Source organism: Schistocerca piceifrons, chromosome 3 (genome assembly GCF_021461385.2).
Source record: "Schistocerca piceifrons isolate TAMUIC-IGC-003096 chromosome 3, iqSchPice1.1, whole genome shotgun sequence".
NCBI classification, from domain to species: Eukaryota; Metazoa; Arthropoda; class Insecta; order Orthoptera; family Acrididae; genus Schistocerca; species Schistocerca piceifrons.
Genome location: NC_060140.1, coordinates 275369252 through 275385966, shown reverse-complemented (window position 1 = coordinate 275385966; position 16715 = coordinate 275369252). Strand labels below are relative to the sequence as shown.

At 48.6% G+C, this 16715-nt stretch overlaps 1 protein-coding gene across 1 annotated transcript in view; it reads left to right on the top strand.

Annotated features, from left to right (window-relative positions):
• LOC124789711 overlaps window positions 1-16715 on the top strand; it is a 106743-nt gene that overhangs the window by 11503 nt on the left and 78525 nt on the right. The gene's annotated exons all lie outside the window — the stretch shown is intronic.

Sequence of the window (16715 nt, the reverse complement as noted above, 5' to 3'; positions counted from 1 at the left end):
GATTTATCCCAACAATCAGTAGTTTCCCTTGATGTTAAGAATACTCTTATCTTAATTTTCCATGACATTCTGATCTTATTTGTAACTTAGGGATTATGAGCAGTTATTTTGCATTGGCATCTTAGACACTAAATGAAGGCTGAGGTGACACTAATTTGTATCTAGCCTCAGGTCTAGGTCAGGTCAGACATGAGTCTTAGATTATTAGTGTCTGAAGAAAATGTCATCACAGTAACCTGTTTTTCAGAAATTAATGTTGTTGTCAATCTCACCACTACCATATCCGGAGATCTAGGTGTGGTTTGAAGGTTGTGGTATGTTTGCGAGTTGGCAAAACCAACGAATGTATCAGAGCAACTTCTGATATATAAATCTTACATTCTGTAATTGTACTTACTCTCAGTGAATTTCCTATGGGCTGTTATTTTCGAGTTAGTAATGTGTTTGAGGGTGTAAATAATATCTTAACCAAAATCCCAGTATTACTGCTTGGGATGCTTTGATAGATGAAATATGTATGTTTGTATGATGTCATAATTGCCACACTTATTGATGGAGCCATTCTTAAAGGCTAGCAGATTGTATCTTACTATTCAGTCGTTCATCTACTGACATACCAATTTTTGAAGGCAGCTGTTTCTGTAGTAACCTATGGTGATGTATACCTGTAGTGATGTAATGCCTCTGTATACTGTGGTTAGTCTTACTTAGAGCTTGTAGGATACTCCTAGACTGGTCACTCAATAATGTTTCTTAGAACTCTGTAAGTTGGTCTTTGTGGGATAGTTAATCTGTCTTAGAATCTGACATTTAAAGTTCATCAGCATACTGTCCTTTGAGTCAAACAAATCTGAGACCATTTGTGCTATCCTTCTTCTTCCCCTGTACCCCCTGTTCTATTTGCTCCTGTTCCCCTGTTCTATTTGCTACGGGTCCCACTGACTTGAGCTATATTCTATAATGGGTCGAGTGAGTGTTTTATAACCAGTTTTCTTTGTTGACTGACTGCATTTTCCCAGGCCAGGGTTACAACAAGTTCTGGAAATCATGGAATTTCAAGTGTATCAGGCAAATCAGGGAAATTGGAAAAAAACACTGGAAAAATCTCGTTTTTCTCTCAATAGATGAAATGGTTTGTTTACTGAGATGTCGTGCATTGTCGCTGGCTGGGTGCAGCTGAGTACGTGAGCTGCTTCCCAACTCCCTCATTCTTATTGCTTCTCCCCTTTCTGCCACTCCCCTCAGCTTTCAGCCAGTGCTGTCACCACTTCTTGCTGCTAGCCTAGCAGCTGCCGACGAGAGGCAGGGAGGTGTGATGAGAGGTTTGTTTTGGATCTGATTCTCAGAGGCTGTTGATGCAGTGGCCAGAGACAGCTGTCGTGTGTGCACGAGTTGTGTCGGAATGATTGTGTGAATGTGTATGTGCTTTTGTTTCCTGACAAAGGCTATTGCCAAAAAATTAGTTGTGTGTGTGTGTGTGTGTGTGTGTGTGTGTGTGTGTGTTTTCTATGTGCCTGTCTGCAGCTCAGTGATCATCTTTATGGTGAGTTGCTACTTGTCATCATTAGTATTGATTTTCAGAGGATTCACACAAGTTGTGTGTTGCATGGATTGATCACTGCAGTCTCATTTCATCAACATGGTGTCTGTGACATGTGTAAATAGGTGACCACATCAGTGGACTTCCATGATGGGCCAAAACCGCAGGCCATTTCTGAAGCCCATCATTTCCCACTAATGTGCACGCCCTGCCTGTTGGATCTAGTCTCACCGATCTGCCCACAGGCCAGGCCTGTTTGTGTGTGGTGTAATGAGGCTGATTTTCATGGTTTATCCATGGACTCAGGACTGTGGTGCTCCTCAGTAGCCCAGAGGCCACATGCAATGGATTTCAGGAATTGCGACTGTATCACCCCAAGAACATAGTACAGTGTGGCATTTTATAGACATTTTATTTATTCCATTGCATTTGAAAGTAGTTTATATATTAGGAAGTATGGCTGATAAGAGGAAGAAAATAGTGGCAGTCACTGGCAGTTTGTGCACTATGTACTCACATATTTCGTGAAAGAAAAACCACACAATACCTGTAAAATAATAGTCATAAGACAGTAGGCAATAATCAACAATAACAAACATAATAGAACAAACATTTTATTTGCAGTTGCCTATAGTGTTGGTTTACATAACTCTTCCCTGCCTAATCGACTTCTTCTAACAGGTCTACTTTTTTCTGAAGTTATTTCCGAAATCATTGAAGATATTAAATCTGTCTTGCAATTACAATGAAATACATATCTTTGTCGCCAAATGTGTTTTGTTTTATTGAAATAAAATAACATCTGTGGTCTTAATGTAACATATATAACATTTGACTTGTTTTCTCCATCTAAAACCAGTTCATTGCAAATATGTTGACATTAGTATTTAAGATTTGTGCTCACATGTTTAGAAATACAGAAGTACTTACATTTTTTTGTCAACTTATGTTATTACTTACCCTTGTGATCACAAAGTTTGTCTCCCCAGTGGGCCAACAGCTCTTTGGTGAGTACTAGTGTGATGCGCATGGGTCTCTGAGCTATTGCAGCCTTTATTATTATTATTATTATTATTATTTTCTGGGCTACTTTCCCTTCCCCTTCCTTCTCCTTCCCTTTTCCTTTGCCCCTTACATTCCTTCTTTTGGCGTTCTTCTTTGTGTTGGGCTGGCTATCCTCATGACTTTGCTTTGTCTTGCGGTTTTGGTTGGCTGCTTTTCCTCCTCCTTTTTGGCTTTTCTTTTTTTTGTGCCCCCTCCCAGGCGTTTGAACTCAGTTTCTAAATTTGAAATCTGTAGTGCGAGCCAGTTGAGAACTCCCTCACCAGCATCTTTGGTGTGGATTCCTCTCCCTCTTCCCCCTTTTCCCCTTCCCCTCCCTTTCTGCCAAAGCCCTTTTGCCTCCTGGCTAGGTCACCAACTCAGTAGCCAGTCCATGTGGTGGGGCTGTTATGTAGCCATCTGGCTGAGCCCCCTGTTGCCACAGGGATCACAGATAACACTGCTGGTACCTGTGCTGTGAATGCCATATGCAAGCCAATGAGTGGTTGCCCATCTTTTCAGGGCATCTGAACCCCTGGCAATGACCATCCTGCCCAGCTGCCATTGCTGTGACTGGGTGCTGCCCACAAGGCAAGCCCCTGTTCGGAGTGGGTGGTACCAGAGTGGACATTTGGCTTATGAAATATGTTAATCTCTCTGGCGGTACTACTATGGCTGTGTCTCTTTCTTAATGTAGTTCTGTCTCAGTTCCTGTTTCTGCCTTTCCAGCCTTACGCTCCTTCGATACACCCTTGGAGGAGGGCCAGACATGCCGGCTAGGGGCAAGACCCTTTCCACGGTTCCTGGTCTGTACGAGAACTGACAGGGAGACTTTTGCCACCAGTAAACCTCTTTTCTCTGTGGTATGTACTGAGGACAAGTTTGGTGAAGATGAGTCATTAAACAAGATGAGCTCTGTCTCTCTCCTTATAAAGACAACTTCTGCCAGTCAGCCAGCCTCCCTCTGTGCCTGCGAGCATTTAGGAGACCCCCCATGGCTATTTATTCTAACAAATCACTCAGTATGACACAGGATGTAATTTTCCGCAGAAACCTTCTCATCGAGTTCAATGATGACCTTACAGCTAATCTGGAACAACATGGCGTTCATTTCGTCCAGCATGTCCAGAAAGGCCCTGAGGATCATAGTATAGACACTGGCACTTTCATCATGGCATTTGAGGGTGATACCCTGCTTGAGATGGTCAAGATAATGGCGTACAGACATGATGTGAAACTGTACATTCCACCTCCCATGTGTTGCTGTCATTGTCTCAAGTTCGGTCACATGCCCTCACGATACAATGCCATGCCATCCCATCTGTGGCGATTGTGGTCGCCCTCTTCACTGAGCCCTTGCACCCAACCACCTAACTGTGTAAACTGCTCTGGTCTCCATTCTCCTCACTCACTGGAGTGTCCAGTGTACATGAAGGAAAAAAAAATTCCGGAAATAAAGACCCTTGACTGTCTCAGCTACTTTGAAGCCCAGAAGAAATTTTACAGACTTCGCCCTGTAAATCTCTCCTCTACCTCAGTTACGATTTCCCCTCCTCACTCTTCCCCCTTCCCCCCCCCCCCCCCCCCCCCCTTTTCTGTTTCCTCACCCTTGGCAGCTCCCATCCCTTCCCCTCCAGGAACTGCTTCTCCTCCTTGGCCAGGGAAAACATTCTCTTCTGTGGCTCGTGCTAGGGATGGGGCTCCATCTTGGAACACCCCTTCCCGGCATTCTCAGGACAGGAAGCTTGCACGCTTGGGCCGTAGGAGAGACCTGTGTTCTGAGGGCCCCAAAGCTGCTCACTCTCTGTCTGATCCTGACATCACTGCCACCTGTTCCCTTGCTGATAATGCCTCCTCCCTCCCTCTGAGGAAGAACAAGAAGCAGCACAAGCCAAAAGATGAGGCTTCCCTGGCTTCCTGGAGGGCTTCACCCCTCCACCTCATCCTGAATCAGACCCAGTTTGTATGATGTCACCCAATCCTCATTGGTGAAGACCACTGACCAAGTGACTTGACCTTCCCTTGGCTTCATTATGTCTCACCTGGACTCTCACCACATGATAATCCAGTGGAATTGAAAAGGATGTTATTGCCACCTCCCAGAAATGCAATGCCTTGTTTCCACCTGCTCTTTGTTCTGTCTTGCTCCTCAAGAAACTCACTTTAGTAATGTCCACTGTTTCAAGTTTCTTGTTATTGAGCATTGTCAGAACTGTGCAGGCCCCGAGATAGTGTGTGGAGAGGTCTGCGCTTTGGTTCGCACCGATGTCTTTAGTGACTGGATCTCCCTTCATACCAGCCTGGAAGCGACAGCAGTTAGAGTGTAGATGACTGTGGCAGTCACTGTTTGCAATGTCTATCTCCCTCCAGGTAGCCACTTCCTTACGTTGAACTGTCTCCTTTAATACAGCAACTCCCGCCCCCCATATCTCCTCCTGGGGGACTTCAACATGCACCACCCGCTGTGCGGGAGTGCCACTTCATTGGGTAGGGCTCTTCTACTTGATCAACTTACTACGGACTTTGATTTGGGCCTCCTCAATGACAGTTGCCCTACCCACGTCAGTGCTGCTCATGGAACCTGTACTGCTTTCGATCTCACCATTTCCTCCCCTGCTCTCATGGCTTGGCTACATTGGTTGCCCTGTGATGATCTTTGTGACAGTGACCACTTTCCAGAGGTACTGTTATTCCCCTGCCGCCACCAGGCAGACAGGCCCCCTCATTGGGCATTCCGCAGGGTCAGCTGGCCTTTATATACGTCTGCTGTGCACTTAGACACCTCTCTCTCAGACTCCATTGATGTGGTCGCACAGGGTATTTCTGTCACTATTCTTAATGCTGCTGGCACTGCTGTCCCCCTATCCACAGATCCCCCCCGTCATCGACCAGTACCATGGTGGACCGAGGACGTAGCAGTTGCTGTCCAGGACTGTTCGGGCACTGCGGCAATTTAAATGACACCCTTCACAGACCAATCTCCACGCTTTTAAGCATCTCCACGCTAAGGCTCATTACCTTATTAAGCAGGGAAAAAACTGAATGATTGGAGTACTATGTTTCTTCCTTGGGAACGTATGGCTCCTCATTGCAGGTTTGGTTCAAGCTCTGTAGCCTTCCGGTTGACAGTCAACTGTCCAGGGGCTTGTCCTCCAAGGTGCTCTGACTACCATTGGTCCTTGCAGAACGCACTTTGCGACAGCATCGGCATTCTGTTCCCATCCTGCCACCTTTCTCTGGCAGAAACACGGAGTTGAACAGACCCACCTTCTGTTTCAACCCTCACCAAGCTGAGCCCTTTAATGGACCGTTCACTGAATGGGAATTCTCGCAGGCTCTTACCTCTTCACATGACATGGCTCCAGGCCCAGATTCCATCCACAACCAGATGATCCAACAGTTGGACATTACACAGAGGCAGTATCTACTAATGGTCTTCAACCACATTTGGCTCAGGGGTACCTTCCCCCCACAGTGGCAAGACAGTTTAATTATCCCTGTCCTTAAACTTGGGAAGAACCCAACACCTCTAAACAGCTACTGCCCAGTTAGCATGACGATCGTACTTTATAAACTGCTGGAGAGGATGGTTAGCTTCTGATTTTGTTGGCTACTTGAATTTCGAGGCCTTTTGTCTTCGTATCAGGTGGCTTAGGGGGAGGACAATCTCAAACTGACCATTTACTCATATTCGAAACTGCAATCTGACTGGCTTTTACTAACTGTTGGCACCTTGTCATGGTCTTCTTTGTCCTACATAAGGCATATGACATGGCTTGGCACCATTGCATTTTGGTTATCCTCTGTGAGCGGGGCTCTCACGCCCCCCTTCCAATTTTTATCTGTGATTTTTTTTCATCCCACCGGCTCTTCTGGGTTCCAGTTGGCACTTCACTCACACCTCGGATTCAGGAAAATGGTATCCCACAGGGTTCTGTATTAAGTGTTACACTCTTCCTCATAGCCATGAATGGGCTTGTAATCTCGGTTGGCCCTCAGGTTACCCCAGCATTGTATGTCAATGATTTTTGCATCTGGTGCACCTCCCACTCATTACCATCTGCTGAGTGCCGGCTCCGAGGGGCCACCCAACAGACCTCTGTGTGCTGTAGGCCACCCAACAGACCTCTGTGTACTGTGTGGGCTGTCTCCCAAGTCTTCCAATTTTCTCCCTCCAAAATGTGGGTTATTCATTTTTGTCATTTCATACTACACCCTGGTCCAGAAATTTAGGTGACCAGTTCCTAGATGTTACTGCACAGTCCCATTTCTTGCCCCCCCTCCCCCCCCCCCCCCCCCCTTTTTAAAAAAAAAGCTGATGTGGCTGCTCCATATGCGCTGCCTGAAGACTCCATGCATGCGGAAGCTTAATGCTCTCCACCTCCTGGCCCACACATCTTGGGCTGCAGACCATGCTACTCTTCTCCATCTTCACAGTGCTCTGGCCATACCCATACTAGATTATGGCTCAGTGGCTCTTTCTGTTCTGAAAATACTGATCCTGTTCACCATTGTGGGTGTGTCTGGCTATTGGTGCCTTTCACACTGGTCCCCTTAAGTCTCCTCCCAGAAGTTGGGATTCCCCCTCAACAAATATGATGAAGCCAACTCCTGGTTTCTTATGCAATCACCATTCACAGACTCCCTGACCATCCCATGTACCGTGTCCTCTTTGCAAGCAAGGGACGTCTCCCTCCTGATCACGGCGCACGAGTGGAATTGCCGGTTGGAATGCATCGTACTTCCTCCTGTCAGGATCTCCATCTCCATTCACTGAAATGTGCTCCATGTATTTCCTCTCAGAGCCCCCCCCCCCTCCCCCCACCCTTGGATGGTGCCTAGACCACGGATTAGGACTGACCTGTTCCAGAAGTGTCCAGGAAGTGTCTCTAGACCTGCCGCGTTGCGGCGCTCGGTCTGCAATCACTGATAGTGGCAACACGCGGGTCCGACATATACTAACGGACCGCGGCCGATTTAAAGGCTACCACCTAGCAAGTGTGGTGTCTGGCGGTGACACCACAGCTACCATCTACACTGATGGTTCTAAGACGATAGATAAAGGGAGATATGCTTTCACATCTCCTACTGGCTTAGAACACAATGTACTGCCGGAATCATGTAGTGTGTTTACAGCAGAGCTGCCAGCTGTTACCACGGCCCCCATTTTGTTACTCAGGCAATCCTCCACACAGTGTGTACATTGTCGATTGTGGCAGTCGCTTTCCATATTCTCTCCCAGAGCCCTGCTACATCACATGGTAGAGGCGGTACATGCACCAGATCTTTAATGTGTCCCCACAGAAAAAAATCACACGGAGTGAGATCTGGTGATCAGGTAGGCCATTTCATGAAACAGCTGTCCCCTTCTGTAGCACAGCTGATCCATCGATGCGGCAGCTCTGTGTTCAGGTACCCACGAACTTCACAACGAAAATAGGGTGGAGCCACATCCTGTTGAAAGATGAACGGGGAGTCCAATTGCATTTGAGGCATCAGCCATTGCTGCAACACGTCCAAGTAGGAATTTCCAGTGACAGGGTTCTCGGCGAAGAAGAATAGCCCATACAGTTTTCGATGTGACAACGCACAAAAAACATTTACCTTTGGGGAATCATGCTCAGATTCAGTGCATTCGTGTGGATGCTTTGGACCCCAGATTCAACAATTATGCCTGTTCACTTCCCATTAGTGGCATCGACACTAAAAATTAAGCAATCAACAATGCCATACCCATCCTCATTCATTTGTTGTAACTGAGAACAAAACTCAAAATGCTTGTCTTTATCGTCATTGAGCTTCTGCACTAGCTCCAATTCGAATGGTTTCGTAGACAGCTTCTGTCACAGGACTTTCGACACTGTCATTGGAGCCATTTTGAGTTCACGGAATGCACGATGCACCAATTTCTTTGGACTCCTTATGAATGTCTCTCGTACAGGCTCCACATTCACTTCATGCACACTGGGACATCCGCTTCTCTTTGCTGGGCACAAGCAATCCGTCGTAACAAATTTGTTGTGCCAGTGGTAAATGCCTTTCTTGGTGGCTTCTTACCGTACTTAGTTCTAAACATCCATTGAACAGCTGTAGCACACTTGTTTTTGTCAAACTCCAACACACAGAAAGCTTGCTCCGCATCTGAACTCTACGTGTTTACGACTAGCACTGACCATCACCAAATTACCAAACTGCGCTGAGGCGGTATACAAGGGGGAGGGGGGGGGGGGGGACTTTCAGGGTTTCACTTCAAAATGACATATGATATCTGTGCAATGTTTTGTTCTTGTGCAATAAATAATTGAAAGTGTTTCCGGACTTTATGTACATTCTGTATGTACCGACTCATTGAGCAGGCTGCTACTCTCGTCTTCTTTCTCTCCTTTCTTGGCTGTGCTGCCTGCTCAGTTTCTTTCTCTGAGTCCAAAGTCATGAGGTTATCCCAGGATATGAACGGGCTGACTGTTTGGGTAGATAAGCTGATACTCACGCTCTATTCCCTTTTGTGACTCCAGCTGCGGATATGCAGATGTAAGTCAAATCTCTCTTTGTTCGAAAGTGGTATGACATTTGGTGCACTACTGCTCTCAGTAATAAACTCCGCACAATCAAGGAGACTGCTGTGCATTGATGCTCTTACTTCCGCTCCTCTTAGGAGTCCACTGCTTTAAGCCATCTACACACTGGTCATACCAGGCTCACCCATTGTGTTCTCCTGTGTAACGAACCACTGCCACAATATGGTTGTGGAGTCGGACTGATGATATCCCACATATTGGTAGAATGTCCCCTCTGTGCTATGTGTAGTCTTCCGTAATTTTAATACCAGCAGACAATTCACGGATGGTTGACCCCCCTGCGGGTCCGGGGATTAGAATAGGCCCGCGGTATTCCTGCCTGTCGTAAGAGGCGACTAAAAGGAGTCCATCCCCCTCACTGGGGTAGTTAGCGCCTGCGTCCGGAGACGGACGGTTCCACGACCTATCATCGTGGTCCTTTTGGTTTTTTACTTCTCGTTTCTTCCTTCCTTTTGTTGGTTCCTTTCTTTGCTCTTCTCCACCTCACTGTCTTCCTTACTCTTTCCCTTGCCTTCTCCTTGCCTTCTCATTGCCTTTTTCTCCTTGCCTTCTCATTGCCTTTTTCTCCTTGCCTTCTCATTGCCTTTTTCTCCTTGCCTTCTCATTGCCTTTTTCTCCTTGCCTTCTCATTGACTTCTTCTCCTTGCCTTCTCATTGCCTTCTTCCCCTTGCTTTCTCATTGCCTTCTTCTCCTTGCCTTCTCTGGTCTCCGCCTCGGCGTTTGAGACAGTCTGTCCTCTTTCTCCCTCTCTCTCTTCTTTTTCCTCTTCTTCCTTCCTCCCTGTGCGTGCCTGAAGGCCGACCCACGCGTTCGCACGCGTAGCCGGTGACGGGGTAACGCGTAAGTCCCCGCCCTGGGTAGACATGTAAGGCACGCGCGTACCCCCTGGTAAAGGCCAGGCCCGGGGAGGGGTGATTGCCTGAGCTGATACCTTCTGACCATGCCGATTGGTCCCTCCGTCTGTTTCTCGGGAGGTGTGACCTGAGGTGTAAACATTCACCTAAGGCGGGAGTGCCCTCTGAGAGGGTCCCCACAAGGAAGGAGCGCGCCATCGGAGACGCTGGCAATCATGGGGGATTCCTCCGCAATGGATTCTACTCCATCTCCATCTCCTTCGACTTCGACCCAAAAACGGAAACGTGACCAGCCAACAGTGACAAAAGTACTACCGCCTGCCCCACAGTTCCTCGTAGTTTCTCGATCTGAGGACGGAAAGGATTTTTCCTCTGTCAACCCTTTCGTTATTCAGAAGGGCGTAGATGCCATAGCCGGATCAGTCAAATCCTGTACCAGGTTGCGTAACGGCACCTTATTACTAGAAACTGAGAGTGCCTTTCAGGCACAAAAACTGCTTCGGGCCACCCTCCTGTACACGTTCCCTGTCCGGGTGGAGGCCCACCGAACTTTGAATTCGTCTCGTGGTGTAGTCTATACTAGCTCCCTCGATGGATTGACTGACGAGGAGCTTCAATCATTCCTCGCTGAGCAGGGCGTGACGGCTGTCCATAGGGTCATGAAAAAGGTCAACAATGACCTTGTACTGACCCGGACAATTTTCTTGACCTTCGATAGTGTTAAGCTGCCATCGCGCATCAAGGCGGGCTACGAGGTTATTTCTGTTCGCCCCTATATCCCGACACCTACGCGCTGCTACCATTGTCAGCGTTTCAATCACACTCGACAGTCTTGTTCCAATGCGGCTAAATGTGTCACCTGTGGCAGGGATGCCCATGAGGGTGACTGTCCACCTCCGTCTCCTCGTTGTGTGAACTGTCAGGGTGACCATGCCGCATCCTCCCGCGACTGTCCTGTCTATAAGGAAGAACGCTGTATTCAGGAAATTCGGGTCAAAGAGAAAGTGTCCACCTCGGCTGCTCGCAAGCTATTGGCTAGTAGGAAGCCCACGCTGCTCCCAGCGGGGAAATACAGTACTGTCCTCGCCTCTCCTCGGACTACCCGGGAGGTAGCAACCCAGACATGCGATCTGACCTTCAGCACCACGGTCGTCCGTTCGGCCAGTGCTAAGCTCGCGCGGTCGACGTCTCCTCTTCCTCCCATCACCCCACAGACACGAGCACCTTCCTCAGCTTCTGCTAAGACGAAGACACCGAAGTCAGATGCACGGGCCTTCAAGAAGGAACCATCCCGTGCAGACTTCCTCCGTACCTCGACCTCCCAGCCTTCGACCTGTACTTCCACTACACGTCCTTCCAAAAAGGCGCATAGGAAGCACAGTTCTCCTTCCCCGCCATGGCGCATTTCTTCTCTTGCGCCACCCAGCGGCTGCCGCCCCAGGCCGTCATCCATTTCGCCTGGCCGCACCGCTGGTCGCCGTACATCTGGCTGTTCACTGGCGGAGGAAGCTCCCCCTCCCGGCCATCCTCCCGAGATGGCCGATGACCCTATAGACCCAATGGACGATGACTGTCCGCCTACTGATTGCGGCGGCAGTGCTCGCTCGAAGCCAGGCCCTAAGCGGCCTTCGAGGTGACCACTTCTCTCATCTTTCTTTTCTTACGATGGCACTTATTCACTGGAATATTCGCAGCATTCGCTCCAACCGAGAAGACTTGAAGTTGCTGCTCCGCTTGCACCGTCCGCTTGTCGTAGCCCTCCAGGAAACGAAGCTACGCCCATGCGATCAAATTGCCTTGGCACACTACACCTCTGTGCGTTTTGACCTACCCCCTGTGGTAGGTATCCCAGCTCATGGAGGGGTTATGTTGCTGGTCCGGGATGATATTTACTATGATCCCATCACGTTGCACACCGGCCTGCAGGCAGTTGCCATCCGCATTACTCTCCCCACTTTTACGTTTTCCTTTTGTACCGTTTACACTCCATCGTCATCTGCCGTTACCAGGGCAGACGTGATGCAACTTATTGCTCAGCTACCTGCACCATTTTTGTTAACTGGAGACTTCAATGCCCACCATCCCCTTTGGGGCTCTCCAGCATCCTTCCCGAGGGGCTCCTTGTTCGCAGACCTTTTCAACCAGCTCGATCTTGTCTGCCTCAATACTGGCGCCCCTACTTTTCTTTCGGACACATCTCACACCTATTCCCATTTAGACCTCTCTATATGTACTCCCCAACTTGCACGCCGGTTTGAGTGGTATGCACTTTCTGATACATATTCGAGCGACCACTTTCCGTGTGTTATCCATCTCTTGCAGCATACCCCCTCTCCGTGCTTCTCTAATTGGACCATCTCCAAGGCAGACTGGGGGCTCTTCTCTTCCAGGGCGACCTTTCAGGATCAAACCTTTACAAGCTGCGATCGTCAGGTCGCACACCTCACGGAAGTCATTCTCGCTGCTGCTGAATATTCCATCCCTCACCCTCCTTCTTCTCCACGTCGCGTACCGGTCCCCTGGTGGACCGCAGCATGTAGAGACGCTTTACGTGCTCGTCGACGTGCTTTACGCACTTTTAAACGCCACCCTACAGTGGCGAATTGTATCAATTATAAACGATTGCGTGCTCAGTGTCGTCGTATTATCAAAGAAAGCAAGAAAGCCAGCTGGGCTGCTTTCACAAGCACCTTCAACAGTTTTACTCCTTCTTCTGTTGTCTGGGGTAGCCTGCGCCGGCTATCTGGCACTAAGGTCCACTCACCAGTTTCTGGCTTGACGGTCGCGAATGACGTCCTTGTGGCCCCTGAGGCTGTCTCCAATGCCTTCGGCCGCTTTTTCGCAGAGGTTTCGAGCTCCGCTCATTACCACCCTGCCTTCCTCCCCCGCAAACAGGCAGAGGAGGCTAGGCCACCTAACTTCCGCTCCTCGAATTGTGAAAGTTATAATGTCCCATTCACCATGCGGGAACTCGAAAACGCACTTGGCCGATCACGGTCCTCTGCTCCAGGGCCAGATTCTATTCATATTCAGATGCTGAAGAACCTTTCTCCTGCGGGTAAAGGTTTTCTTCTTCGTACATACAATAGCATCTGGATTGAGGGACATGTTCCCGCATGCTGGCGCGAGTCTATTGTTGTCCCGATTCCTAAGCCGGGGAAGGACAAGCACTTGCCTTCCAGTTATCGACCTATCTCGCTTACCAGCTGTGTCTGTAAAGTGATGGAGCGAATGGTTAACTCTCGATTGGTTTGGCTGCTCGAGTCTCGACGCCTACTTACCAATGTACAATGTGGATTTCGTAGGCGCCGCTCTGCTGTTGACCATCTGGTTACCTTGCCGACCTTCATTATGAATAACTTCTTGCGGAAGCGCCCGACCGCGGCTGTGTTCTTTGATTTGGAGAAGGCTTACGACACCTGTTGGAAGGCGGGCATTCTCCGCACCATGCATACATGGGGCCTTCGCGGTCGCCTCCCTCTTTTTATTCGTTCCTTTTTAATGGATCGACAGTTCAGGGTACGTGTGGGTTCTGTCCTGTCCGACACCTTTCGCCAGGAGAATGGGGTGCCACAGGGCTCAGTTTTGAGCGTCGCTCTCTTCGCCATCGCGATCAATCCAATAATGGATTGCCTCCCAGCTGATGTATCAGGCTCCCTTTTCGTGGACGATTTTACCATTTATTGCAGCGCGCAGTGTACACGTGTCCTGGAGCGCTGTCTTCAGCGTTCTCTTGACCGTCTTTACTCCTGGAGTGTCGCCAATGGCTTCCGTTTTTCTGCCGAGAAGACGGTCTGTATTAACTTCTGGCGATACGAAGAGTTTCTCCCACCGTCCTTACGACTCGGTCCCGTTGCTCTCCCAATCGTGGAGACAACCAAATTTTTAGGCCTTACATTTGACAGGAAACTTAGCTGGTCTCCACATGTGTCATATTTGGCCGCCCGTTGTACCCGTTCTTTAAATGTCCTCCGTGTTCTCAGTGGTCTGTCGTGGGGAGCGGATCGAACCGTCCTACTTCGTCTATATCGGTCGATCGTCCGCTCCAAGCTGGATTATGGGAGCTTCGTATACTCCTCTGCACGGCCATCCATCTTACGCCGCCTCAACTCCATACAACATCGGGGTTTACGACTTGCGATCGGAGCATTTTATACCAGTCCCGTAGAGAGTCTTCATGCTGACGCTGGCGAATTGCCACTCACCTACCGGCGCGATATACTGCTTTGTCGGTATGCCTGTCGGCTACTGTCAATGCCCGACCATCCGGCTTATCGTTCCTTTTTTGACGACTCTCTTGACCGTCAATACGGGTTGTATGTCTCTGCCCTGCTACCCCCTGGAGTTCGCTTTCGTCGCCTCCTTCAACACCTTACTTTTTCCCTCCCTGCAACCTTTCGAGTGGGCGAGAGCCGCACGCCACCTTGGCTCCAGGCTCAGGTCCGCGTTCACCTTGACCTCAGCTCGCTCCCAAAAGAGGTCACCCCCGGTTCGGTCTACCACTCCCGTTTTTTGGAACTTCGTTCGAAGTTCATCGACATGACTTTCATTTATACAGATGGCTCTAAGACCAATGACGGGGTCGGGTGTTCCTTTATTGTCGAGGCACAAAGTTTCAAATACCGGCTCCATGGCCATTGTTCGGTCTTCACAGCTGAGCTCTTTGCCCTCTACCAGGCTGTTCTTTACATCTGCCGCCAGCGACATTCTGCTTATGTCATCTGCTCCGATTCCCTGAGCGCCATCCAGAGCCTCAGTGATCCGTACCCGGTTCACCCTTTCGTGCACCGGATCCAACGCTCTCTTCAGCAGCTGGTGGACGTCGGTTCTCCAGTTAGCTTTATGTGGGTTCCGGGCCATGTCGGTATCCCTGGGAACGAAGCTGCAGATGCTGCGGCCAAGGCTGCGGTCCTCCAGCCTCGAACAGCTTCTTGTTGCGTCCCTTCGTCCGATTTTAGCAGGGTGATTTGTCGGCGCATCTTATCTCTGTGGCATGCCGATTGGGCTGCACTTACCGACAACAAGCTTCGGGCCTTAAAACCTCTTCCCGTGGCTTGGACGTCCTCCTCACGCCCTTCTCGGCGGGAGGAGGTCGTTTTAGCCCGGTTAAGAATTGGACACTGCCGGTTCAGCCATCGCCATCTGCTGACGGCTGCGCCGGCGCCGTTCTGCCCATGTGGGCACTTGCTGACGGTTAGACACATTTTAATGTCCTGTCCAGATCTTAACACACTGCGCCTCGATCTTAACCTGCCAAATACTTTCGATGCCATTTTAGCGGATGACCCACGAGCAGCTGCTCGTGTTCTTCGTTTTATCAATTTGGCACACCTCGCTAAGGACATTTGATGATGCTGTTTTTTAATCCTATGCCTGTCAGTCTGTCTTTTATCGTGTTTTCCCTTTTAGTTGTTGTGGTCAACTTGTGCCTCGCGGTGCGTTCTTAGAGTAGTCAGGGCGCTAATGACCATTGAAGTTGTGCGCCCTAAAACCACAAAAAAAAAAAAAAAAAAAAAAAACGGATGGTTGAACTGGTCCTCGGTTTCCTCTGTGAAAGTAGTTATTTCCAGATGTAAGATTTTTCTTTACTCCTGAACAGAGGCAGGGTCATTGTGGTTGGTGCCATTCTTCACATTTTCTCAGTCTGGGACCTCATGACAATTCCCCTATGGAAAGATCACTTTTATTTCCAGTTTTTAGATTGGTTGTAACCTTTTATGCCTTTTACTGTGTGAGTTTGACTTCCCTGACTGGATCCATCCACTTTTAGTTGACCCTCTCTCTTCTGTAAGTAACTTAGGAATCACAGGACTGATGATCTCACTGTTTGGCCCCATAAACCCTCTCAATTAATCACTCAATCAATCACTCTCAAAATTTGTCAGGGAAAAATGATAAAACATGTCTGGAAATCAGGGAAAGATCAGAGAATTTCAATTGGGGAAACTTGTGGCAACACTGCAGGCTCTTGCAAGTGAATTTAAATCTCCCACCTACTTTACCCTTGACTTTGTCTGTGTGATCATTCCACTTAATGTCTCAAAAATTGTTAGCCAGTGTGTTATTCCATACTGTTGTGGTACATTCAAATTTTCATGTATTCTTGTTCTGCATTGGCACAGGGGCAGCATGGTTATTAATGGATGTCACATGGTTAATTTGAGGGTTGGCCAGATACCTTTCCTGTTACCACCCCATTACTTCCTGGGTCAGAATCTGTGTATCCCAGCTGCCTCAGAGAAGTGTTATTTGTGTGAAAGTGAATGAAAGTTTACTAAATGTTCGTGAGTTGTGTAACTGAGATGGGACTTGGGTACCAGCCCCATATTCACTTAGTGGGGTGCATGGAAACAGCCTAAAAACCACATCCACCAAGCAACATTGGTCCAGGGCCAGTGCATTTCCCTGACCCGGAAGCGGAGATTTAATGCATTAGGCTATGTATTGTTAATCCACTCATCTGGGGCCAATGCATTTCCCTGGCTCAGAAGCAGAGATTAACACGTTAGGCTATTTGGGTGGGTGCAGTTGTGGCACAGTGATTTGAATTTACATGACAGCAACTGTTGACCAGGCATGTGACTACATGCAGTGTATTTGATGATTTGTGTTGTTTTACTCTGGCATTAATAATGGCCAAGATCAAATAATATTGTGCTCCTATGGCGGTATTTTCAACTGTAATTTAATCTTTTTGTGTG